Source organism: Lithobates pipiens, unplaced genomic scaffold, assembly GCF_037356315.1.
Source record: "Lithobates pipiens isolate NorthernLeopardFrog02 unplaced genomic scaffold, aLitPip1_a1.2 Scaffold_19, whole genome shotgun sequence".
NCBI lineage: Eukaryota > Metazoa > Chordata > Amphibia > Anura > Ranidae > Lithobates > Lithobates pipiens.
In genome coordinates this window covers 485,279,654-485,306,098 of record NW_027507764.1, presented here as the reverse complement: position 1 = coordinate 485,306,098, position 26,445 = coordinate 485,279,654, and the positions used below count along the sequence as shown (strand labels likewise).

Below are 26,445 nucleotides of genomic sequence, written 5' to 3'. Positions count from 1 at the left end.
CAATGTTTATGGGGGAATTACTTCTGCAGGGCTATTGCGTTCTACCAGTGGATTGGGGGGGGGGGGGGGGGTTGTAGGGAACACAATGCTTACTACTAGGGGCTATAGCCGCCTGGCAGTAATCACGTGTAGTCACGCGTAAAATTTCCAACAGGCTGGTTGTACCCAAGTCAAACGATGGTACGACTTGGGTAAAATCAGTCTGCCTATACATGGATTGAATCTTGGCCAGTCCCTGATGAACGATCAATGTATGGCCGGCTTTACTGCTCGGATTTGCCAAGCTTGCACCTAATGTTGAAAACTTTTCTACCTCCGTTCCTATAGCCAATTCTAAGTTCTGTCCACAAGCTGCAGGCAACTGGTATGGAACCTTTTTGCTGATTAACATTGACTGTCATAGTCTAAATACCATGTACACCGAGAAGTAATTAATGGATGAGCTACAATACTGAAGAAGAATAAAATGGGTTGAAATGCTTTTCAAGGAAATTACTGAATTATTGAAGCTTTGATTGGATATAATTTACCACTATTCCTCAATATAAGACTAAGTACTTAAATAACTATTCCTAGTTAAGATTAGTTTTATTTATTGATAAAAAGAAGCCGTAAACTCCAAATGAGATGTGGCAATATACTGTATCATGAAATGGAGCATTAAACCATGCATATCATAAACATTTCACAGGGAGAGGTAGTTAACTTTGTAAAAATAAACTTGTCAGCCTTGGATGAGAGAATTGCAGCACCTTGAATAAGAAGTTTTCATAAAACAGTTGAAACTGTAAAACTGTTGAGGTCAATAAGGGGCGGACTGACAACTCACAGGGCCCCCGGGCAATAGGAAATTATGGGGGCCCCCAGGCAATCAGAGATTATGGGGCCACACAGTATACACAAACACACACACACAGTATACAATCACACAGTATACACAGACATGTTTCTTTACAATCACACAGTATACACAGACATGTTTCTATTAGCTGAGAAGGTACTGGAGAGGTGGGGCAGCTATAATCTCAGTATTTTTGGAACAAAAGGATGTCGGTAAGGGACATTTCAGAGACAGATGTAAAAAAAAAAACACACATTTTTACATACTGTCCCTGGTTTTACTGAGGCTGGCAACCCTGATGTGGCCCCCTAGTGGCATGGGGCCCTCAGGCAGTGCCCGAGTGGCCCAATGGTCAGTCCGCCCCTGAGGTCAAAACATACACACAAAAAAAAAACTGTGGTTCATACAAGATTATAATCCAGACCTTATAGTGTATCCAAAGTCTAAACTTTTTTTCAGTTTCTTTTTGCCATGTGTCTCATTGTCCCATTGTGAGATTTCCCTTTACTTCTGGTCCCACAGGCAAAATAGAAAGTGAGAAGAAATCTCTACAAAATAAGGGATTTTCCTTCCAGTATCCCCAATGAAAGTCTTCCTTAAATTTCTGTTCTGGTTGTAATTGACAATATTAGATTTTCCTTTACTTTCGGTCTTAGCGAGAATAGTCACCAGGACATATAGAGAGGGTGAATCTCTCTAGCGGGGGTACGGACAGCAATACAAACCTGACATGGGTTTGAACTGTCCACACTTAAACCACTTAGAGACTGGAAGAGTTGGCTGCTTAATGACCAGGCCATTTTTTGCGTGGTCATGCGACACTATACCCAAACAAAATTGACAAACTTTTTTCCCCACAAATAGCGCTTTCTTTTGATGGTATTTGATCACCTCTGCGGTTTTTCGTTTTTGCGCTATAAACAAAAAAAGAGCCACAATTTTGAAAAAAAAAACAATATTTTTTACTTTTTGCTATAATAAATATCCCCAAAATGTTTTTTATCAACAAATTCCTTCCTCGGTTTAGGCCAATATATATTCTTCTACATATTTTTGGTAAAAAAAATAAATAAATCACAATAAGTGTATATTGATTGGTTTGCACAAAAGTTATAGCATCTGGGAAAGATTTATGGCATTTATATAGCATTTCTATTATTATTTTTACTAGTAATGGCGGTGAGCTGAGATTTTTAGCAGTACTGCAACATTGCGGCGGACAGATCAGAAACGTTTGACATATTTTTGGGACCATTGACATTTATACATTGATCAATGCTATAAAAATGCGCTTATACTGTGTTAATGTCACTGGCAGGGAAGGAGTTAACACTAGGGGTGATCAAGGGGTTAACTGTGTTCCCTAGTTTGTGTTTCTAACTGTATGAGGATAGGACTGACTGGAGGAGGAGACATATAATTGTTCCTATTTAGTAGGAACAAACAATATGTTTCCTCTCCCCTGATTTTGATACACATTGGAGTTTATTTACAAAAACTGGAGCATGCAAAATCTGGTGCAGTTATATATATTATATTTAACACATCAACAATGTGTAAAAACAATGTATACAAATGTTCACTGAAAATGCACTATAAATGATTTTTAAATATCGATGGTCCAGTGTAATATACAGTAGGTTGTAGAAAAAAGAAAGGGGTAAAACTGCGCTGTCTTAAAATAATAAATTGTAGCTGCCAGCACAACATAAACTATGTGATAAAATAAACAAATTGGAAAGTGGTATAGTGCAGTGCTAACTGAGATAATAGAAGTGGAATTCTACTAACTAGTAAGTAAACGAATGACAAAAAATGACATGTGCAAAAAATGCGTAGAACATAAATTAAATACATTCAAAATTATGCAAACAATATTAGTGAATTTACATAAACCAACAGTGCATATTCAAATAAAGTCCATCAAGTGACTCCAAAATAAATTGACTGTTGCAAAGTGAATCCTTGTGAGCTAGTTGCCAGTAGATATTCCACCACCAAAAGGAAAGAGGCTTACCAGAACCCAACTAGGCAAATGCCTAATGGGTCAACAGAGCTTTTTGGTGTAACACACCCAGGGAGAGGATCAGCATACGCAGCTTCCAATATAAACCAATCAAACGGGGATCCGTCACAATATGTGACATCAACGGATATCCACCAGAGGTATAGTGACCACAGATCAAAAGCAATTCCTCCTCTCAGGTGCACTGTGTCGGGCTTTGTCAGGTGGTCCTCTCCCTCAATATAATATACAGTATTTGCAATAAAGTCAGGGCTGCCATTAGAAATCATGGGGCCATGTACAGCCTACCTGACCCCCACCCAAATTACAATTTAAAAAAAATAAGATTTAAAATATTTTTTCCAATTTTTATTTTAAAGATACACTGTGTCTCTTTCTCCAGCAGCTGAAATTTGTTGGGATGAGGGGTGGTAGAAACCATCTTTCAGCTGCTGGAGAGAGATACACAGTGCATCTTTCTGTAATTGTCCTCCCATCCCAACACACTGATCACCCTGCTGTCTGCCCCCCCCCCCCCCCCCCATGTGCCCAAGCCACATACAGGAATCCTGGTGGTACCCCCTATCAGCAGTGCTGAATACAGTATCCCAAATTAACTGTTTAAAGTGATTGTAAAGTTCTTTTTTTTATAACAAGCATGTCATACTCACCTGCCCTGTGTAAAGGTTTTGCACAGAGCAGCCTCAAGCCTCCTCTTCTGGGGTCCCCTGCCAGCTCCTCTGGCTCCTCCTCTTCTCCATGTGCCACCATAGGAAGCTGTTTCCTGTGATGGCACACATGTGGGCTCAATCCCAAACATGTTATATGTTTCTTTGGACACACACAGTGCAGCTCCCTCATCACTGGATTTTATTGGCATCATCAGGAGCCAATGATTCTATTGAGGAGGGGGCAGTGCTGGATCGAGTTTGGGCTCAGGTAATTCTTTTTGGGGGGGGGGGCTGGGGGCAGCTGTCAGACGGTATTTTGCCTTAATGCAGAAAGTGCATTAAGGTAAGAAAAAGAAAAATCAGCCTTTACAACCACTTTAAGCTGTGCAAGCAGGATTTGTTTTCTTTTGGCAGAACAGGCTATGTAACTACTCTAAAGATATTTTTTCTATTTGGGTGTGCGAAAATGTATGTTTGTGAATTTTCCCACTATCATGTTGAGTAATATCCAAAAGCTATATATTGGTGAAAATGAAAAATGTTTGTTTACAAGAAAAATTATATTCTTCAAGAAGCAATCTACATTCTTGGGTCTGCTAACAGACTAACAAGAAAGGTATTGATTGCACTCTGTCCCAGGAGAGCCTTTTTACAGATAGATCAATTATGAGTCAGTGTTGCTAATAAATAAATTGAGTTTAGTGTTTGACAAGCAAGTCTATTTATAAATACATTTGTTTGCAATATGTAGAATCAAATATCTTAAATGATTACTTTTTAGATGTAGTATTCAATATTAAATATGTGGCTTTAGATTTTTTGCTAGCTTGTATTTGACTAACTTTACAAAATTCCTTCTTGATTTGTCTAAGATTCTGGAACATTACCTAGCTGATTATGTGTAATCCTTAATAATCACCAGTATAAAATATAAATCTACTATAATAATATTATATTAATAACATCTATTCTTGACATTCATTTCATTTCTATCAGTTCCAAAGCACAGCACACAAGAGATGTTCTATTAAAAATACTAAAATGAATATAAATGTGTTCATGTTGCAGGTTTGCCAGTCATGTGGCAGAAACTGGGTTACCATATGTTCTCAAAACAATGAATATAATTGTATTTGACAGTATGCCAACTTCTAGGTACATTCATAAATACAAATAAATAAATATTGGATACATAGCCTTTTTTTCAGATTTATTTTGACCTGCATTTTTAAAAGTATGCAACTTTGCAATTTAAAAAAGAACACCAAGCAAATTTAACAAATTTCATACAGACCATAGATATACCTTTGATTGTAGGTACTGTATACAGTTTGGTTTTAATATGTGTTTTTTGCTTTCATTTTATATTGTATTAACATAATTTCCTACATACATCAAAAATTTTGTATCAGGTAAAAAAAAAGAAAAAAGAAAAAGAAAAACGACAAGCTTGACTCTAGTACTTTATTTAACAAATTGTCTATTGTTAGAGGGGTAGGGAAATTCCAGTAATAAACAATTAAATTTCTATCTGCCAAGTACATCAATTTTTAAATCATGTAACAATGATTTGCTTTAAGAGCCTGTCTCTCTAGAACACAAATTAAGTGATCTCTGGCCCTGGTGCCCATTGTGAGGGCTGGGGCAATGTTTTGGCCTTACTGTATGGCCATCAAAGCCTCTGCCAACAGTAGTTGTGTTTTTCTTTACCTAGGTGCTAGTGCTAAGGTGCTCACTCAGAAGCATGAAGGGATAACATTTTGTGGGCTGGATTCTAGTACGTAAATGTTTATTGAAATGTATTCACATTTTCTTACTTTTTCTGTGATGCCCATCCCTCTTTTATGTTTTTTTTTCCTTTGATTTTTTTATAATGGATTTTGCTACAGCACAAGCAATTTTTACGTGGGCTGTAGATAGCACACATGTGGAGGAATTGATTTGTAAATGACTGAAATTAGCAATGAATTTTAGTAATTATGACATTGTGTCCCCAGTTGTACTCTAAATCATGTGATCTTGATCATCGTCTGTTGCAGGTTTTCAGTCTCTGGCTCTCTGTGCTATTACACTTAGTTAATATATTGTGCGTCTCTTTGGTGATGTCAGGGGCTGCATTTGAGGCCCTGTATATCAAGTAAGTTGACCACCACAGATTTAAAGGGGAAGCAGAATGTGTATTACTTTAATTCAATGCAGAAGCTTTGAAAAGAGTTAAACCAATTTTGGTGTTCTCTCCTGCAAGTGGATTGCTAGATTTGACGGAGAACACATTGTATATAATGTAATTTCCCAATTATTTTACACACCCTTTTGTATGTGCATATGTTTTTGCAATTTCCCAGATCAATTTCCATTTTAGGATTGTAATTTCTTCCATTTCTCATTTACATATTTTTAATAGAGTTAGTTACTTGCGAGGAAATATTCATTAAATTATGTCTAAATTGAAAGCTCTCACATAGAAAGGATGAATATCCCTACAAAGGCAGAGGCAGCAATACAAATCTGACAAAGGTTCTTATCTTTCCCTCTTTTATCTAAAACTATAAAAAAAATTGAGGCTTAAAGTGTTCATAAAGTAGTGGCTTAGACCCTCTGCCAAGTTTAATTTCATTGCTGTCAGAGATGAGGAGAGTCACCTCTCCATTTGTCTTGGTGACCACTGTCACTAAGAGAGATTGTGAGAAGAAACTCTGACTTTTAGAGTTGTCATGAGAGCAAGAGAAGAGATACGATATTCCAATGGCAATTTATGTTATGATGATAGCTGTCTAGGAAATCCCCTTCTAATAGCAGAGAACTCCTATTTTGTATGAATGTAAAATCTTCTTGGCAAAAATCTGATAGGTGTTTTGATTTTTCCCTACTCTATTCAAATATAAGTTTTGCCTCCCATACATTTTAAGTTACATGTTACATGTTACAAGTAACCAATATTTTTTGCTGTCTCTTTATTTTTATTTCCCCCGTGACAGTCATGCAAGAAAAGGAGATCAATACATTAATGTTAACTATACTAATCCACTATATTAACTCTATTAGTTATTGTGGATCTCTTATTTGTATGTAGCTAACAGTTGTACTTTTCAATAACCTTTTTTTTGGTGGTCTGTACAATAATATAAGGTGGTACAGATAAATTTTTGTCTAGGGATTCATCTTTGATTGGCCCATTGTGAAAAACTGATGGGTTCTAATGCTAACCCACTCTATCCAAAACAAAAAGAAAGTAAATACGTGAAGAAAAAATAAAATGACAAAAATAAATAAGTAACTGATAATACAAATTTAAATTCCATGCACACACAAGGCATCTACACAGACATACGATACACATCTTATTAGGACACACAGAAGCAACAGGTCCTTAACCACTTCCCGACCAGTGCACGCCAATGTTTTTCAGCAGAATGGCACGGGCAGGCATATTGGCGTACAGGTACGTCCAATTTTTAATGCCGCCATGCCATCGCGAGCGCGCAGCCGGTGGCACCCTTGCGTGCTGGTTGGGACCCCCGTGAGTCCGGTGGCGGGTCCCGTGGACTCGATCGATACGGGCATACACGCGGTCGTCTCACGGGGCGGCTGAACGGAGAGATGCCATTGTAAACAGCATCTCCCCGTTCTGCCTAGCAACAAGTGACGCTGATCTCTACTCCATGTGATTGGAGCAGAGATCAGTGTTCACTAAAAGAAAGCCCAGCCCCCAACAGTTAGTAACACACCTCTAGGAACACTTAACCCCTACACTGTCACCCACTGGTTATCCCCTTCACTACCAGTGTCATTTACACAGGAATCACTGCATTTGTATAGCAGTGATTGCTGTATAAATGACAATGGTCCCAAAAATGTGTCAAAAATGTCTGATGTGTCCGCCATAATGTCGCAGTCACAATAAAAATCACTGATCGCCGCCATTACTAGTAAAAAAAAGAAATATTAATAAAAATGCCATAAAAATATCCCCTATTTTGTAAACGCTATAACTTTCGCGCTAACCAATCAATAATCGTTTATTGCGATTTTTTTTACCAAAAATATGTAGAAGAATATGTATTGGCCTAAACTGAGGGAAAAAAATGTTTTTTTATATATTTTTGGAGGATATTTATTATAACAAAAAGTAAAAAATAATGTGTTTTTTTCAAAATTGTCGCTCTATTTTTGTATATAGCGCAAAAAATAAAAACCGCAGGGGTGATCAAATACCACCAAAAGAAAGCTCTATTTGTGGGAAAAAAGAACGTCAATTGTGTTTGGGAGCCATGTCACACAACTGCGCAATTGTCAGTTAAAGCGACGCAGTGCCGATTCGCAAAAAGTGGTCTGGTCTTTGGCCAGCAAAATGGTCCGGGACTGAAGTGGTTAATAACACTACACACAGGTATGCTTGAATACATTACAGAGTTCTAAATATTTTTTTGACTAGTTTAGTACAGAACCAAATAGACTAAGCAGTTAACTTTTTACTGTAGGTTGCTTATTTTCAGTGTAACCTAAAAAGACAAAATTTAGGTGGCGCTCAGGTAGACAGGAAAAGCCCAACTAGACAGCTGTGAGTGAAGGCAAGGGCAGGGAGTTCATCCTAGCTCCAAGCTGCAGCAATAGCAAAGCAAAAGATCCATAAGCCGCACATCATGAAGCAGACCCATGTGCATGAAGTGAGATGAATGTCAGGGGATCAGGGAATCATGATTAAGCTCCAAGGGGTGGAGTGAAACGCGGTGGTGTCATGACCTGGCTGGAGTCTGGGCTGAGGCTGCCATTCATCTCACTTTATGCACATGGATCTACTTCATGATGTGCGGCTTATGTTTTTTTTTTCTTTTGACATTACTCATTTTTAGCTTTGCACATTTTTAAATGTCATTAATGTTTTTAAAACATATTTTTACATTTAATCATTGCATTATTTGTTAACACATTTGTTGACACATTTTTATTTTTTATATTTAGGGAGACATTTGATGATTATACAGTATATATATTTGTGTGTGCTAATACCAATTTAAGTGTATTTTCTTCTGAAAATACTGTATTGTTTTTTAAGGCATTTGTGCAAGCATCATGGGGTATAAAAGGGGGGGAAATAATGCATTTTTATTCTATAAATCCTCTGATTTGAAGAGTGTTCAGAAAACATTCACATCTATTATATGCATTTAACAGTGTATAAAAAATAGAACAATATGTTGGCTAATTGAGGCGCACAATGGAAGGCAGCTAATTTCAGTAAAAGAGTTAAAGCTCATCTTTGGGAAGAAATAACTTTAAAAAAAACTCTTCACACACGGCCTTGCCTATTTTATAGTTTGTTTTTTTCTATTTCGGCACTGAATTTCCTAGGTTTACTTACCCACTGTAATCATTGTTATGGGGTCTTTAAGAAAAAAATCAGGACTGGCGCAGCAAAAACACAGAACAGATAACTTACTGCTAAAGGCCATTATATAAAACAAGCCAGTAGGGGACACAATACTCTGAACTCCACCTTTAATTAAATATATAATTGGTGGACTTTGTGGTGAACACAATGTTGTGTATAATAATCTCCTTAGTAAATCAATCTGGAGATAGAAAGTGGGTTAGCGCAAAGGTCAGACAGACCTGAGACTCCCAGAGAAGTATTTACAATCTGAAAATAGTTCTCTTGTTTAAAGCAGCTAACCGCTCTGTGTAAAATTGGTAGAACATTGTTGCATAGAATATGAAAAGATTTTACAGGTAAGCAGAGAAAATTATAACAGCTTGAGAACATTACTGAATGGAGTGTCTCAACAAAAGCTCACAAGCAGAAAATATAACAGAATTCATATCTCACTAGCTACAGTGTATTATGTAGCGTTTTGCATTTTGAGAAATAACTTAATGCATAAATTAAAGCAAATATATGTTAAAACTCAACTAGTAGACCAAAAGTTTTGCCGGAGAACAAGCAGCAAAAGGTGCCACGGTATTTTACCCATAGTTCCTTCATTATAACCCTGGGAGCTGCTAAGATAAGGGGGTGGAACTTAGTGAGAAGGAACAGGGCTTAACAGAAGCAATGCTCTAACTGCAATGATTAATCAGGTAGTATTTTATGTGTCCTGAGAAGTCTACTGGGTGATGTCATAGTGTAATTGTCCAAAGGTGCCTCCACGTAAGAAGTGCTGTAGGACATCCTGGAACAGAGGAAACTTGGTCAGGAGAAATAGCACTTCAGTTTGTGGAGGAACAACAGTTCACATACTTTCACTGCATGCTTGAAATGATAAAATAATGGTGCAACTATATGAACCAGGACTTCATACCTTGTACAGTATGAAATGGCATGTAGCATGTTGTTTGTGCTGGGGAGTCTGCAAGGAAGATGTTGCAGTGTAAATGCCCAAAGATTTTTCAATGTAAGATGTACAGTAGTACATCCTGGAGCAGTGGGCACTGGGCCAGAAGATCTGGCACTATTATTGGTAAGGCTAGTTATATTATCTTGCAACAAGCAGGACCACCTACAGCAGCATTTGGGAGAAATTTAAATTCTGTTATTTAATATACAAAATATGGCAAATGAAATAATACAAGTCATATCAGTTTTTTTTCTTTACTAATCTATTTACCTTTATTGCCTTCCACCAGCTTTGGTGGAACTGCGTACCTCAGATTAAGACCTGATTTCTGCTGATGCCTAAAACCTGAAAAATAGATTAACCCTACTCTTTAAAACACTATTTGATAGTTTCTGTGTTACAAATGTTCAGCCTTATTACAATGTAATTTTCATGGCAGCACTATTTTCTATTTATTTATAAAATTTGAAGCAAACGCCCCCATCCATCCTGTCTACATGCTTCATTTTGCTGATAAATCTCTTTGAAAGTCACCCTCCTAACATTCCTGGCCGTAGCTATGTTGAGTAAGAGCATATGATTCATCTAGCATTTACTTCCTGGAATCCATCTGCCTTAGCTTAGGCATGCAGGCAACAGAGTGTGCTTAGCTGAAAAAAAACGTCTCTCCTCCTTGTGTTGCATTTGATATAAATATATGTATGTTTTAGAATTATACTCAGACTTTAGTGTAAACGTGGAACAATTAGTTTAGTAGTCTGTCAGTTCACTTTTAAATTGTTTGAAAGGATATTATCAAACAAATGCCTCCGTAACAATTACAGCTGCCCTCAAACAATGGCAATGTTGCATTTCAATTGACTTTTCTATTGTTCTGTAACCATGGAAAACAATAGCTTGGCTCTTCTGACATATATAAAATATATGGCATTTATGATACTATAGTGCCATCTTGGTGTAGAATTTGAGAATGCTTCTCTAATTGAAACACACGTATTGGAAAAGGGGCCAACACCCATAATGACTTGACACCAGGGGCAGACTGACAACTCGTGGGGTCCCCGGGCAATAGAAGATTATGGGGCTCCCAGACAATCAGAGATTATGGGACCACACCGTATACATACATACAGTATACAAATACATGTACCCGCAGTATACACAGTCGGTTTTATATTGTCTGAGATGGTACTGGACAGTCGGTAAGGGACATTTCAGAGACAGATGTAAAAAAAAACACAGATTTTTACATACTGCCCCTGGTTTTACTGAGGCTGGCAGCCCTGATGGGGCCCCCTAGTGGCCCGGGGCCCTCGGGCAGTGCCGAAAGGTCTGTACCAGCCAGATGAAGCTATACCTGAAGATGCTTTCGCCTGAACTCCAGCAACTGCTTATAGAAGCCTGGGATCTTTGTTGCCTATTGAGATGAACCCACTGTAACCAGACTTAAGTAACGTTTATGTACAGACCACAGGCTGCTTATTTGCTAGGAATTAGGTAGCATGTTGTTTGTTATAATTATATCTGTCAATCTTGAATTGTACTCCTAATATTGTAATAGTTTTATATGTAAAGCATTTGCAGAGGTCTGAACTTCCTTGCTTATACTGTAAAGTAACCTTACTAGATAGACCGAAGCAAAACACTTCTTCCCTCCTGAAGACTCCTGAGATGTATGACATCCTTTGCCTTGGCCAGAAACCATAAAGTAACTGAATAAATGTAAAAAACACGTTTTAAAAAATGATATACTTTCCTATTCAATTTCCTACTATGCTGGCAGAATAAGGATTACAAATAGTCAATGTTTATTGAGAGAGTGACATTCCACTTTAAATTACCTAGCTTTGTCATCCTTTCTCAGGTCCATCTTCTATAGAACTACAGCACTGACATCCCACCGCATACTTTGAATGTCACTATTGTCTTCCTATCCACAGGAGGGTGGCAGGCAGGGGTGTAGAAACAAGAAACTTGTACTGAGGACAGATTTTCCATGGACATGGGATTTATAGCAGTCAAGCTTAAGATGACCCTACACTTAGACCAGGATTTCAAACAAGAATATAAGTGCATTTAGTAGTAATAAAGTACTTAAAAATAAAACTATTGTGCCATATGGAGCACTATTAATCAGACAATATTGGTGCAGACATAATCAGTATAACAAACAGTCAACTCACTCTACATCGATGATGGCATATCTGTCTAGTAACAGGCAGAGAATAAAGCGGGGGCTATCAATTTCTATTCAAAACAATAATATATGTTGAACCACTTGCCGACCACCCTACAGCCGTTTTACTGCTACGGGGCATTAGCTGTGCACAGGATCATATCTATATGTATATGTATATAGAGGCGATTCAGTTCGCATTGTGCGCTGTACAAGTATTTCATTCATTCATTCATTCATTCATTCATTCATATGTATGTGATCCTGCACTTCTGCCTGCAGGGGGTGTGTGCATGTCACTGGCGGTCTGTCTCTGCTGTGATAATTCACAGCATAAGCCAATCTGTGAGTGTCGGGTATTTGATGTCCTCCGGCACCCGCTGATCGTTAGTAAAGGCAGATCCCCCTTCTGACAGAGGGAGCGATGGATTCTGTGTTTCTGCAAAGCAGGTACTAGAAACGATATCTTCCCCTAGTAAAAGCAGCATGGTACAAAAAAACATTGGCTAGGCACTTAGTTAACCCTTTGATCGTCCCTGATGTTTAACCGCTTTCAAATCAGTGTTATTAATACACTCACAGTGCATAATTTTATCATTGATCACTGTATTAGTGTTACTGCATCCCACAAAAAGTCACAAGTGTAATTTAGTGTCTGATTGTCCCCTGCAATGTCACAGTCTCGCTATAAGTCACCAATCGCCACCATTAGAAGTATAAAAAAAAATCCATAAATATATCCTATATATTGTAGATGCCACAACATTCACGTAAACAAATCAATATATGCTTATTGGGATTATTTTTACCAAAAACATGTAGCAGAATACATATTGGCCTAAATTTATGAAGAAATTCGATGTTTTAAAAAAATTAAATATTGGATGTGTTTTATAGCAGAAAGTAGAACTCTTTTTTTTTTTTCAAACTTGTCCGTTTTTTTTTTGTTTGTTTATGGTGCAAAAAATAAAAAAAAACGCTTTGGTGATCAAATACCACCTTTCCTGGTGCCTATCCATGGCAGCATACCTGTGATAAGCTCCGCCCCAGAGTCCTCCAATCAGGATAGTGAATAAATTATAAAAGAAAGAACTACACCCCACCTAGCATTTTCCTGTTACATTAAATACCAAAGGGAGGGCATGTATGCTTCCACGGATAGGCACCAGGAAAGGAAAATTATGGTAAGTATGATACAATTTTCCATTGTCCATGGCAGCATACCTGCGATAAAATAAATAGCTACAAACTGGGTGGGTAATGCTCATAAAGAAAAAATGTATTAATGAACCGAGAGACCTGACTCAATTGCCCTTCTTCCGAACTCCACTGAAGTGAGTGCCCCTGGGTCAATTAAATAACGTCGTATGAAAGTGTTCGAAGATGACCAGGTTGCATATTGTCTCTAGAGAGACACTAGCCCTTGCCGCCCAAGATGAAGAACCTGCCCTAGCTGAATGGGCTTTCACCGCCAGAGGATCCATCCCCCTAGCCCTATATTTGATCAGCTTACAAATCCAGCAGGCAATAATTCTTGAGGCCGCTTCCTTCCCTCTGTTCTTGCCCCAAGGGAGTCTGAACACTCTATTTGATGCTCTAAAGGGTGCCGTAGCCTGTAGGTAGTATCTTTGAAATTCTGGGAATGTCCAACTCATCCAGAAAAGTAGGTAGCTCTCGAACTTCTGTGAGAGTGGATAGACAAGAAATTTTTAGGGACAAATCCTTGCAATGTCCGTAGTCCCACCCTATCTGGGTAAAAGATATGTGTTCATCTTCTGCTCCTAAGGTTTGTAATTCCAAGGCCCTCTTCCCTGAAGTAACTGCAATTAAAAAGGCAGTCTTGAGTGTTAGATTTTATAGAAAAAGGGATTCCGCTGGGGCAAAATGCTGAGACATCAGACAGTCCAGGACAAAGGACAGATTCCAAGCTGGAAAAGAGAGTTTTACTGGTGGTCGAATCTTTTTACATGCTCTGAAGAATTGAATGATGAGCAAGTATTCTGCCCATCTCTTTTGAGTAGCCGCAGAGAGTAACCTAAACCTTCAGTTAATGTAGCTCAAGACTGAGGTCTAGGCCTACTTGTAGAAAAATTTGAGAAATGCAGAAGCAGTAATCGTGGGATCCGTGCACCTGTTGGCTGCAAAAGATTTGAACTTATTTCAGATCTTAGAATACACAAAATATTGTGGAAGGTTTCCTGGCCGTTAAAAGCGTTTAAATTATTCTTGATGAGAAACCAAAGGATTGGAATTTCACCCTTTCAATATCACAACCTACAGGTTCAATTTGTGAGGTCATGGGTGCACAAACCTCCCTTGGGAGAGAAGCTGAGACTCTTGATAGGGCGAGAGGTACTGAGATTCATTGCCCAGGGAAACCATGGCCTCCTTGGCCAGTAAGGGAGTATTGCCACAACTCTGACTGGTTTCCTCAAAAATCTGAGAAGAAAGCTTGTGAATAGAGGTTTGGGGAGAAATGCAAAAGCCATCTTGCATTGCCATGGGCTCAAGAGGGCATCCGCTGCCTCCACCTGAGGATGGGGCAGGTGAGAGAGGAATCTTGGTAATTTGATGTTTACTACCGCTCTGTTGTCCAAGCACAACAGAACCGTCTTCTGTTGTAGATGATCTCCCAGGCTCACTAGGACTAGATAGGTCGCCCGTATCTTCAGGACATTGGAGACCACTCCCATCGTGGGGAAGTCCCATCTGCCTTGTACTGTGAGATGATTGCTGTGCACTCCCCAGCCCCTCAATCTCGCATCGGTAGTAAGAATGGTCCAAGAGGGGCATCGCATGAGATGAGGCTTTGAGATCAAGTTCGTCTTTGACCACCAGGGGAGGCCTCTCTTCCTGGGACTTGAGATAAATATAGGCTGGCACAGAACTCAGGTGCCAATGAGCCCGAAGTAGTATTGAGATACAGGATGACATGGTCCCAATTGAGCTCAGGCAACCTGGTGCAGAGAGGTGAGAGAGTGACCTGACATGACACATCTTCTGGGCAATAGTCGTTACCTTCTGTGGGGAAAGACACACTGTTCTGGCTGAGGTATTGAAAAGAGCACCTAGGTAGATCATTGACTGAGTTGGGGTTAGAAGACTCTTCTCCCAACTCACCAGCCACCCAAAATCTGTAAGGGTGGACGCTAGGCTACATCTGTGCTTCAGAAGCTACTCTGGGTTGGAAGCTAGCAGCAGGATGTCACCCACGTAGTGGAAAACTCAGGCCTCTCTCTCTGAGAGGTGCCAGGACTGCAATCAGGACTTTAGAAAATATCCTTGGGGATGTGCAGATGCTGAAAGGGAGACACTGTAACCCGGAGATGCGTGTGGCCAACCGCCATCCTTAGATATTTCTGGAAAGCAGGAAGGATGGGCATGTGCAAATAAGCATCCTGAAGGTCCACTGAGATCATCCAGTCTTCCAGCTGGACCATTTGAATGATTGTCTGTAAGGATTCCATCTTGAAGTTGTCTAACCAAATTAAACGGTTTAGCCATTTTTGAATCCACTACTGGTCTCCATTCTCCGCTCCCTCTAGGGATCAGAAAGAGGGGAGAATAGAAACCTGTGAACTTCTCGGAGGGAGAGACAGGCATTACTGCTTGTTGAATTTGGAACAAGCAAAGAAAATTCTGTAAGGCCTCAGCCTTTTGCAGGGATGCTGGCATTCGTGTTAAAGCAAGCAAATGAATCTTGCGAGGGATGATCTGAAACAGACAGTGGATACCACCCAGAGGTCCTTGCATCGGCTGGACCAGACCATGGAAACCGTTTCAGCCTGGCCCGACCAGAAACACTTGGAGAGACCTTGTGTCAAAAGGACTTTGCCTAATCCTGGGGGTTGGGGAAACTCCTTTGCTTATTAGATTTCAAGAAAGTGGCTTGAGTGCTTCTCCAATTTTTCTTAGTGTCACTGTTCTGATGAAACTGTGAGACGTTCCTGTTTCTGGAGAATTGAAACTTGGAAAAAAAAAAAACTCGGGAACGCCTTTTGTCTTGAAGGAGTAATTCAATTTCCCTCCAGTTACCCGAAAGATTACTTTCCCAAGCCTGTCTCCAAACAAAGTTTTCCCATCAAAGGGGACCTTCCACCAGTTCTGCTTAGAAGCTGCACCTGCAGCCCATGGCTTCAGCCACAGGGCCCGTTTGGCCATAATCATATGTAACATAGCTCTGGCTGAATATCTTATTGAATTGATGCTTCCCCTACAAATTCTGCAGATAACTTAAGCTCTTACAATGTTTTTATGTTATCCTCTTTCGGCACATCTTGCTGAATAGCCACCTCAATGTTGTCCAGACCCTGATGGCGTTTTGAGACTGATGTTAATGCCACTGCTGGTCTGCAGGTGCCTCCCCCTAATTGGTAGGCCTTTTTAAGGACCAAATCGATGCGCCTACCTAGAGGATCCTTAAAGGAAGCTGAGTCCTCCAGTGGCAAGGTGATGTAATCGGCTAAGCGAACCACTGCAGCATCAGTTACCAGAGGAGTATCCAAAAGGGTTGAGTCCAACTCTGCTAAAGGGTACAGTTTATATCAGGGATATGCAATTAGCGGACCCCCAGCTGTTGCAGAACTACAATTCCCATGAGGCATAGCAAGACTCTGACAACCGCAAGCATGACACCCAGCGGTAAAGGCATGATGGGACTTGTAGTTTTGCAACAGCTGGAGGTCTGCTAATTGCATATCCCAAGGCACTCTTTTAACTCCAAGAAAAAAAAAATTCCAACAAAAGTTCTTTACTTATTATTTTCTTCTTTTTTTTTTTTTTAAAACCATGAGAACGAAGTGTATGCCTTTACCTAAGGAAGCGAGGGTCTTGAAATAACGGCTGCTGACCTACTGTAGAGCAGGCAGTAGCACAAAGGCAATAGAGAAAGTCGGAATCAAAAAGAAAAATGAAATATACCAAATCTGGAAGGGTGAAAAAGAACCTCACTCTTCTTCCCCCCATCTTCTTTTTTTTTAAGACTTCCATGCCACACCTACCCTGTACTTCCATTCTCCTTCCCCTCCTACTGGCGCTGAAGGCATCAGCCTCTCGCACATGAGTTGTACGACAAACAGTGTTGTCAGAGCCCGCCCCCACCTTCTGAACCTATTGCGAATAGAGAAAATCCAATACCGGCAGCATGCTCACATGCATGCGCTCGCCGCACACAAGGGACGCCACAAGACCGAAAGCGATAGCAGAGAAAGAGAAAGTAAGGAAAATAGACAAGAAAGGCAATATGAAATAAGGCAAGACCAAAAAAAAATAGGAAAGCGAAGCTACCTTATCTACCCACACAGAGAAGGGTACCAGCCAAACCTCATATGCAGGACTCAATGCTCCAAGATGGGAGACCGCTGCTGCCTCAAAAGACCCTCAGAAGGGGCTCCCCTCTTATCAGTGCTTTTAGCAGCCCAAGGAAGGGGAGTGCATCTGGGAAAGGCCTGAACCCAGACGGAAACTGCATATGGCAGAGGTAAGGACACACAAAACCACTATCCATCAGGTATGAGGACAAAAGGGAGAATGCTAGGGGAGTGTGGTTCTTTGTTTTATAATTTATTCACTATCCTGAGGGGAGGACTCCGGGGTAGAGCTTATCACAGGTATGCTGCCATGGAGGCACTAGGAAAGCTCTATTTGTGGGAAAAAAATTACATAAATGTTATTTGGGTACAGTGTTGCACGACCAAGCGATTTTCAGTAAAAGGAATGCAGTGCCATATTGCAAAAAATGGCCTGGTCATGAAGGTGGGTAAATCTTATGATTTAGTTACTATATAGTTACTATTCAGACAACAAGGCATTGAATTCAGAAAGGCACAGAAACACTGCAGCAAAGGCAAACATTTTTGGGAATCTTCACACAATCATTTGTGTAAATACTTATTTCAATTACCCAATAATGTGCAGAAGAAAATACGTACACCAAAACTTGCTTTTTACATCATTGGATAATTGAAGGGAATATTTACAAAATTTGTGAATTAGTAGTGATAAATTAGTACAGAATTAGTATTTCAGCCTCCATATGTAAATTTGATTCATTTGTAGCCAAACATTATTGATTCCAAGTATGTTTGTTTTGCCCAAAAAATTATAGCTGCATTGTTAAGATAAAATATGTGCCCACTAGCTGATTTGCACTTGAGATACCTCTCTTGATCACTGAATACCTGGGTATTTTCCCACAGGTGACTGCAAGCTAGTTTCAGAGCAAGATGCAGAGCCATCATGATTAATAAATAACCCTTGCTGCTTTCAGCCAATTTAGTTAGACATAATTTTATTCATTCAGCCTTGGCCACCTACACAGCAATCACAACATTTAAAAAATACAGAAAATCTTTAACTAAACTGACAACTCATAAAGTTATTTCTATATTTTCGTTTCATAGCCCCTGATGCTCATTAAACTCATGTTATATTTAATTCGTAAGAAACAAAAAAAATGAACATTATAACTTACATTATAAAAGCTCTAGTTATACATCACAGTATAAATACATAATCACAGGAGATCAGACTATTGATTTGCCTCAGTGTGAAAAGTCTATTTATGTGGGAGGGTGCAGCATGGTGCGGCGACAGTAACTCACACACAGTCCAGATGCAATAGAAAGAACTTGAATTGTCAAAGTTTAACAGTTCACAAAAAGCCCAGTGGAAGGCAGCTGACCACTTAAAGATGATCAACATCGTAGCAGTGTGGGTCTCAGTCAAATTGACAGAATCTGTCTGGAAGGGCTGAATGAGGCATGGCCAGTTTGCACTCAAGCATGAAGGTTTCCAGGAGAAGTTCTAGGCCCCTAGACTTTCCCACCTCATCAGGAACCTTTCCCTGCCACTATCATTATCCCTGACAGATGGATGACCTGTCCCTACACTACCCACGAGCTAAACGTGCACCAAACTCAGGAGCCAGGTCTTAAATAGACTCTGGCTGTCCAAAGATAGCCATCAGAATCATATGGTTGTTTCACCAGTTACCCAGGAAACCATAGAGGAACCATGCTCCTCTTGACTTCCTCTCCCTCTGCACTGCTGCTGCTGTTGAGTGCCACCTGCAATGGAGAAAATAGACTACACCTGCAAACAGGCAAATTTTAGGCAAATATAAACAAAAATGATTACATGTAGAGTAGAGGAGGAGAGCCAACCTTAGAAATCTATCAGGCTCTGCAGCAGTTCATGTTGTATGTGATAACCACAAACTCGCTGACAGAAAACAGAGCAGAGGGATGAGTCATCACTTTTATACTGCTCCTTGAAATGATTGTAAAGTCCCTTTTTAAAAAACTAAAAATAAATAACAAACATGTCATACTTACCTGCTCTGTGCATTTGGTTTTGCACACAGCAGCCCAGATCCTCCTCTTCTCGGATCCCTCTTTGCTGCTCCTGGGCTCTCCCCCCTGTCGAGTGCCCCCACAGCTGCAGCTCCATGTGTCCATTCAGATATCTCTCTCCTGATTGGCTAACTGATGTTGATTGACGGGCGTGGGAGTCAATGGCACCGCTGCTGTGTCTCAGTCAATCAGGAGGGAGAGTCAGGGATGGCCGAGGGACTCGTGGACATTGCTAGACAGAGAGGGGGCTCAGGTAAGTATTAGAGGGTGCTGGGGAGGCTGCTACACACAGAAGGGTTTTTATCTTAATGCATAGAATGCATTAAGATAAAAAATCTTCTGCCTTTACAACTCCTTTAACCACTTCCCGCCTGGCCTATAGCAGAATGACGGCCGGGCGGTGGTTGCGGTGGAGCATCATATGACGTCCAGTAGGATAAACTCTAGCGTACACCTGCAGGGGCCTGCAGCGTGGCGTTCGGGGACAGAGTCACCTTCAGTACCTCCATTTGTACCACCATCAGGCCCACCACTAGTACCGCCATCGGTATTGCCACCAGTACCCCCACCCATACTGCCATCGCTACTGCCACACAGGCCCACTACCAGTACCGCCATCAGTACCGTCATCAAGCCCACCACTGGTACCACCATTGGTACCATCACCAGTACAGGCACTAGTACTGCCATCCATCGGTACCGCCACCAGTACCACCACCCATACCACCATCTGTACCACCACACAGGCCCACTACCAGTACCGCCATCGGTACACCATTAGGCCGCCATTAGTACCGCCACCCATACTGCCATCGATGTCATCACCAGTACTGCCACCCGTAACGCCACACAGGCCCCACACTAATAACACCATTGGTACAACCACACAGGCCCGACATCACTACCACCAGCAGTACCATTACTGCCATAATGTTTCAAAGGGTTTACACACCTGAGGAGGCATATCCCATTCTTACCTTGTCAGATGATGAGAGCAGTGTGGAGCTCCCATCATCCGATTCTGGTTTGGAATACGAGCCAGTGGAGGATAGTGGATCAGAGTCCGAGTCAGCGGAGGGAACCATCCCTCCCAAAAGAATAAGGAGATCGGGACCAAGATCAGAAGACCTGCCCACCACCAGCAGTGCCAGACCCCAGGAAGAGGAGCCCAGTAAAAGTACTGGAATTACACACCCAACCTGCAGAATCCAGCCCCAGTCCTACCTTCCTGATGCCCTGGCGAACCTCTTATGGTTGCCTGCCAACTCAGGATCCGCTATAATCCCCCTTTCACCACACAGCCAGGTGTGTAGCCCAACACTAAGAATTTTCCCCAATATGGGGCTTACAAAAAAGAACGATCTCCATGCCTATTCGTCCACCAACCCCATTCACCACATTTCAGTATATTTTGCTGTCATGTCCAGGACACGGTATGACATGATTATGTGTTTTCTACACTACAATGATAATTTGCAGTGCCCTCCCCAAGATCATCCCAAAAACTAAAAATTGTACAAGATATGCCCCCTAATCAATTCCTTTTCCCAGTGATTTATATAAGTTTTTATCCCAGACCAAAAAATCTGTGTCCCAGATTTGGAAGAAAACACCAAAAGAAATGCTGTGTAGGCAGCAGAGGAGGAGTTAGAAGAGATACCAGCTATTTTTGTCCCCAATGTCCCTCCCAACCTGGCCTGTGCATCGGAAATTTCTTCAAAAATGATCACACATCCATCAGCTATTATTTCCCCTTATTATTAAAAGACTGGCATTTCCCCATTTCAAATACCTGTTTGGATCATTTGCCCGCTACCATGTTTCTACCTTCCATGTTAATTAACTGACCCTGGCCTGTTTACCGACGATGTTTTTGTCTGCCAATTCAAACCACGTTTCTGACTTCCACGTGCACCAACCTCAGTCTGTTTAGTCACGATTCCTCTGCCTGACATTTTAAACCATGTTTCTGACTTCCATATGCACCGACCTCGGCCTGTTGCTTGACCATGTTTTTGCCTGCCACTTGGACTGATCTTTTTACCTTCTATTTTGGTACACAGAGGACTCACATAAGTGAGGGGCTTCAGAAAAGCATTCAGAGTAGAGAAAACCAATTTTTTGTTTTCTGTGCTCCGAGCACAGGGTCTGGTTGCCCGGAGGCTTCAAAGAGTTTTGGGTGGGAGAAGCCTCTACCCCTGTCCCCCTGGCCCTAAGCTTGATGGTCCTTCCTGTGGCTGTGCTGACCATATTGCTGCCTGTAATGACCCAGGACATTATGGACCATGTTTCTTCCTGCTGCTTGGACCAATATTTGGCTGTGTTGACCATATGCCTCTACTGACTATGGACAGTATTTATGCCTAGAAACCCCTGCCTGCTACCTGGATCAATGCTTTGGCTGTCCTTTGGCTGTCCTTTGGCTGTGCTTTGGCTGTGCTTTGGGTGTGCTGACAGTATCTCTGCCTGTACGAACTATGGAGAGTATTCCTGCCTGCTGCCTGGATAATTTATTTTGCTGTCGATGACCACATCCCTGCCTGCTGCCTGGACCGATGCTCTTCTCTGTGGACCACTGCACTATTACTTCGTATGTACCTGCTATGTGTTAGAAATATGAAGGGCCTTTAAAAATTTGATCGGTAGCCAGAAAATTATATGTGTAATTTATGGTGCTAGAATGCCTGGAGGCCTACTTGGATTTTGAGCCTCTGTATGTGGCCAGGCTATGTAAAAGTCTCAAACATGTGATATCGCCATACTCAGGAGGAGTAGTGGAATGTATTTAGGGGTGTCATTTTTGCTATGCACATGCTATGTGTTAGAAATATCTATAAAATGGGCAACTTTGTGTAAAAAAAAAAAATGCATTTTATTTTTTTTTCCACATTTTCCAAAAATTCTGGAAAAAAATGAACCATTTAAAAGACTCATTATGCCTCATAGATTAATATACGTTGGGGTGTTTGCTTTCCAAAACAGGGTCATTTTGTGGGCAATTCCATTATCCTGGTGCTCCAGGGCCTTCAAAATTGTAATAGGTGGTTGAGAATTTATGCTCAAAGAACGCCTGAAAGTGCTACTTCAATGTTGGGCCTCTGTATGTGGCCAGGCTGTGTAAAGGTCTCACATATGTAGCATTGCCATACTCAGTAGGAGTAGCAGAATGTATTTTGGGGTGTAGTTGCAATTATGCATATGCTGTGTGAAAGAAATAACCTGTTATTATGACAAGTTTGTGTAAAAAAATAAATAAATAAATCTTAATTTTCCCAAGAATTGTGGGAAAAAAATTACAACTTCAAAAAACTCACCATGCCTCTTAGTAAATGGCTTGGACTGTCTACTTCCCAAAAAGGGGTCATTTGGGGGTATTTGTACTTTCCTGGCTTGTTAGGGTCTCAAGAAATGATATAGGCTGTCAATACATCAGGTGTGATTAGATGTGATACATTTTTAGTGATTGGCATACTCTATAACTTTCACATAGATTAATGCCGCATACACATGATCGGAATTCCGGCCAGAAAAAGTCAGATGAGAGATTTTCATCGGAAAATGCGACCGTGTGTATGCTCCATCGGAATTTAGCTGTCCGAATTCCCGCCAGCCAAAAATTTATAGCATATTCTCAATTTTCCAGACGGAAAAACTTTCTATCGGTAATTCCGATCGTGTGTATGCAATTCCGACATGAGACAGAAGCTATTGGCTACTGGCTATTGAACTTCCTTTTTCTAGTCGTGTCATACGTGTTGTACGTCTCTGCATTATAAATGATTGAAATTTGGTGTGACCATGTGTAGGCAAGACAGCTTCAGCCGAATTCCATCGGAATTCCATCGGGGAAACCATCAGAGCTTTTTCCGATGAGAATTCCGATCGTGTGTACGCGGCATAAATAATATCCACTAATTTTGGTTATTTTTACCAAAAATATGTAGCAGTAAAAATTTTGGCCCAGATTTATGAAGAAGAATGACCTTTGCAAAAATTTGCTAAATTTTACTATAGAAACTAAAAAAAGTGGGGTTTTTTTTCAAAAAGTTTGCAGTTTTTTCATTTATTGCAAAAAAACAACCAGTGGGGATTAAAAACAACCAAAATAAAGCTCTATTTGTCAGAAAAAAAATTCTAAAGATATAGAGTGTAGCGTGACTGGGTAATTGTTGAGTGTAATTGAGTGTCATTCAAAATGTGAAAGCTGAAAATTGGTCTGGGTGGGAAGGTGCATAAGTGCCTGGTATTGAAGTGGTTAAATGTCCAATCAGAAAGCTAACATGCATTCTGGACTAGGCTGTGCTGCTGCTCACATTCAGATAGAGCACCCAGCTGTATTGTTTTGCAGAGGTGTCTTGATCACAGAACAGGCTGCACAGAACTGCAAACTCTTTGGCACAAAAAACAGTTTTTCATTTTATAAGTGTATTTAGCGGCTTGCCTCCGTTTTGTATTTTAAAGGATACTTGGCATTTAGAACACACATTACAAACTCTCATACACACAAAAATATATTTCCAACAACATAACATTCTAAACCATACCAGATTATTATGCCATTTTTTTGCCACCGTAGATATTTTGCTTTCCCTTTGTAATTAAAGCTGCTGTACTTCTATATATGTCTGAGAATTTATTCCCGCTTGTTTTACACATGCATGCTTCCTATCAGGAGAAACCTTCTTGCTACTGCAGAATAGGATTAGTGATGTTCAGTGATTTCCTATACACCTATTTAGCAAGTAGTGGGAAATTTCTGTGCGGCTCTTGACAGCAGAGATGTGTGAAATAGGGAACAGAGGTCAAGGACAACAAGCAAATACTAGAGTTGGAGAGCTCTGGAGAAGATGGGCACTAATCCAAGAGGACAGCAGAATGTATAAGGGGATTGTCAAAAACCTGCCTGTGTACAGATGCTGGGTTAGAGCCAGCGTCAGATCTTTAAACAAGCAGCACAAGATTTTGCATACAGGAGCAAGGGTGTCTGCTTCTAGGTAAATCCCATTCTCTTTGCTTCCTAAGCACCTATTAAAAGCATCCTAAACCTCAGATTAAAACAGATGTCAGACTTGCATATCTCTGATAAAATGCTGTATTCTATTTCAGGGCATCAGTGCTCCTAATGTGGATGTTTGCAATTAGATTTTTAGAAGCAAGTGCCACAAGAGACTAAACATGCACAGTCCTATGAATGATCTCCTCGAGGAGACTTGCCACCTGGAACAGGACAATGCTGCTAAGCTGAATAGCTGGGAGTCAGAGGAGACCGGATCAACAAAAAAATGCAGAGGTGATCAAATACCACTAAGAGAAAGCTCTATTTGTGGGAAAAGAGGACATACATTTTATTTGGGTACAGTGTTGCACAACCGCGCAATGGTCAGTTAAAGTACTATATTGCAAAAAATGACCTGGTCAGGAAGGGTGGTAAATCTTCTGTAGGTCAAGTGGTTAAGCAGAATACATACATACATAAGTTTGTTTGGTTATCCGTTGTAGGTGGTCAAACATTTCGGTAAAGGTGTATTCATTATAGCACACCATTGTGTGGTTATCCCACTTAGCTTGCTAGCAGAGAAGTTCTTTTGGAAGATTTACTTTTGAAAATTGCCGAATTTTTGTTTACATAGAACTTTTCACTTTTTGGATTTATCATTTATTTGGACATTACATACTTAATTTTTATGTATATGATTTTTCACTTCTGTGGAGTGTTTTTCTCCTCTTAGATGGTCTTATCTTCTTCACAATGTTTTTCCAATATAATGTTACCATAGTAACATTGTACTACTCTGGGGAAGTGATCAGTAATTGTTTTTTATTTTTTATACACATTATGTTTGCATATACCCAGAAAGCAAACAATTGAGCTTACAATTCAACACTGCCACTAATTTGTGGCAAGTTATTCTTGCTATCTGGGTAGCAGTGCATTAAATTGCTATATACAAGCATTTTACTAAATAAAATCAATTCATTCAGTTTCTTTTGTTGTGATTAGCTGTGATTGCCCAGAGCTAATCACATGGTACAGATGGACTGTGAGTGGCCCAGTCTGTACCATGTGATCACACTGACCAATTACAGCTAACAACACAATTTTATACAATGGATGGCTTCAAAGGAAGCCATCCATTATATACAACTGTCACATGATCCACTGTAATTGGTTACAGTGGTCATATGGTACCGGCAGCGGGCCGGTATAGGGATCAGTCATCGTCTGTGTCCATATGACATCTGCCCAGATCGAAGAGAGGTTCCTGCCTGCATCATTATGCTATACACCAGGAAAAATGCAATGGTGTACACACATATGCAAGGTTGCTGAGCTCCCTAATGGGGGATCAGACAACCTGGGATGAAAGCCTGCAGCAAATATGACTGTCCCTGTGCAGAGTAAGGTCTCTAATGATGCTCGGTGGAGAGGTGCAGATGATCTTATGCTCTGTGGTCTCAAGATTCCGGTATTTTCAAAGTAAGAGGTCTAAGAGCCCCAAACCATGGGAAATGGTGTCAGTAGAGGTGCCCAAATGTGAAGGAGAAGCATTCCTCACTCACAAACAGCACAAGAGACATATCACAGCTGTGACTAATCACAGCAGGTCACATGACATTTGTAAACAATGGATGGCTTTCTTTCATGCCATCCGTTGTGTACAATTGTGTTGCTAGCTGTGATTGGTAAATGTAAGTACATGGTATAGACAAGGCCAATCTCAGCCCATCTGAACCATATGGTTAATCACATCTAATCACAACAAAACAGACTGAATGCATCAGTTTCATTCAGTAAAATGCTTGCTTATAGCAATGTAAGCCACTGCTATAAGCAATCATAAAAAGAAGAAAAAATAAAATCCTGATTACGGTACTTTCCCAGAGTAGTACAATGTTACTATGGTAACATTATATTGCTCTGGTCATAAATTTAAAAATATGTTTTTTATTTTTTTGTACTGTCACCAGTCAGTGTCCTTGATCACTGCCACACCAGTTACATTATGACACTGTAATGCAGTTTTACCGTATGAAGAATTTTCTTTTTTTACTTCTCAATTTGTC

At 40.4% G+C, this 26,445-nt stretch overlaps 1 protein-coding gene across 3 annotated transcripts in view; it reads right to left on the bottom strand.

Annotated features, from left to right (window-relative positions):
• RALYL (RALY RNA binding protein like) overlaps positions 1-26,445 on the bottom strand; it is a 1,540,715-nt gene that overhangs the window by 1,377,149 nt on the left and 137,121 nt on the right. The gene's annotated exons all lie outside the window — the stretch shown is intronic.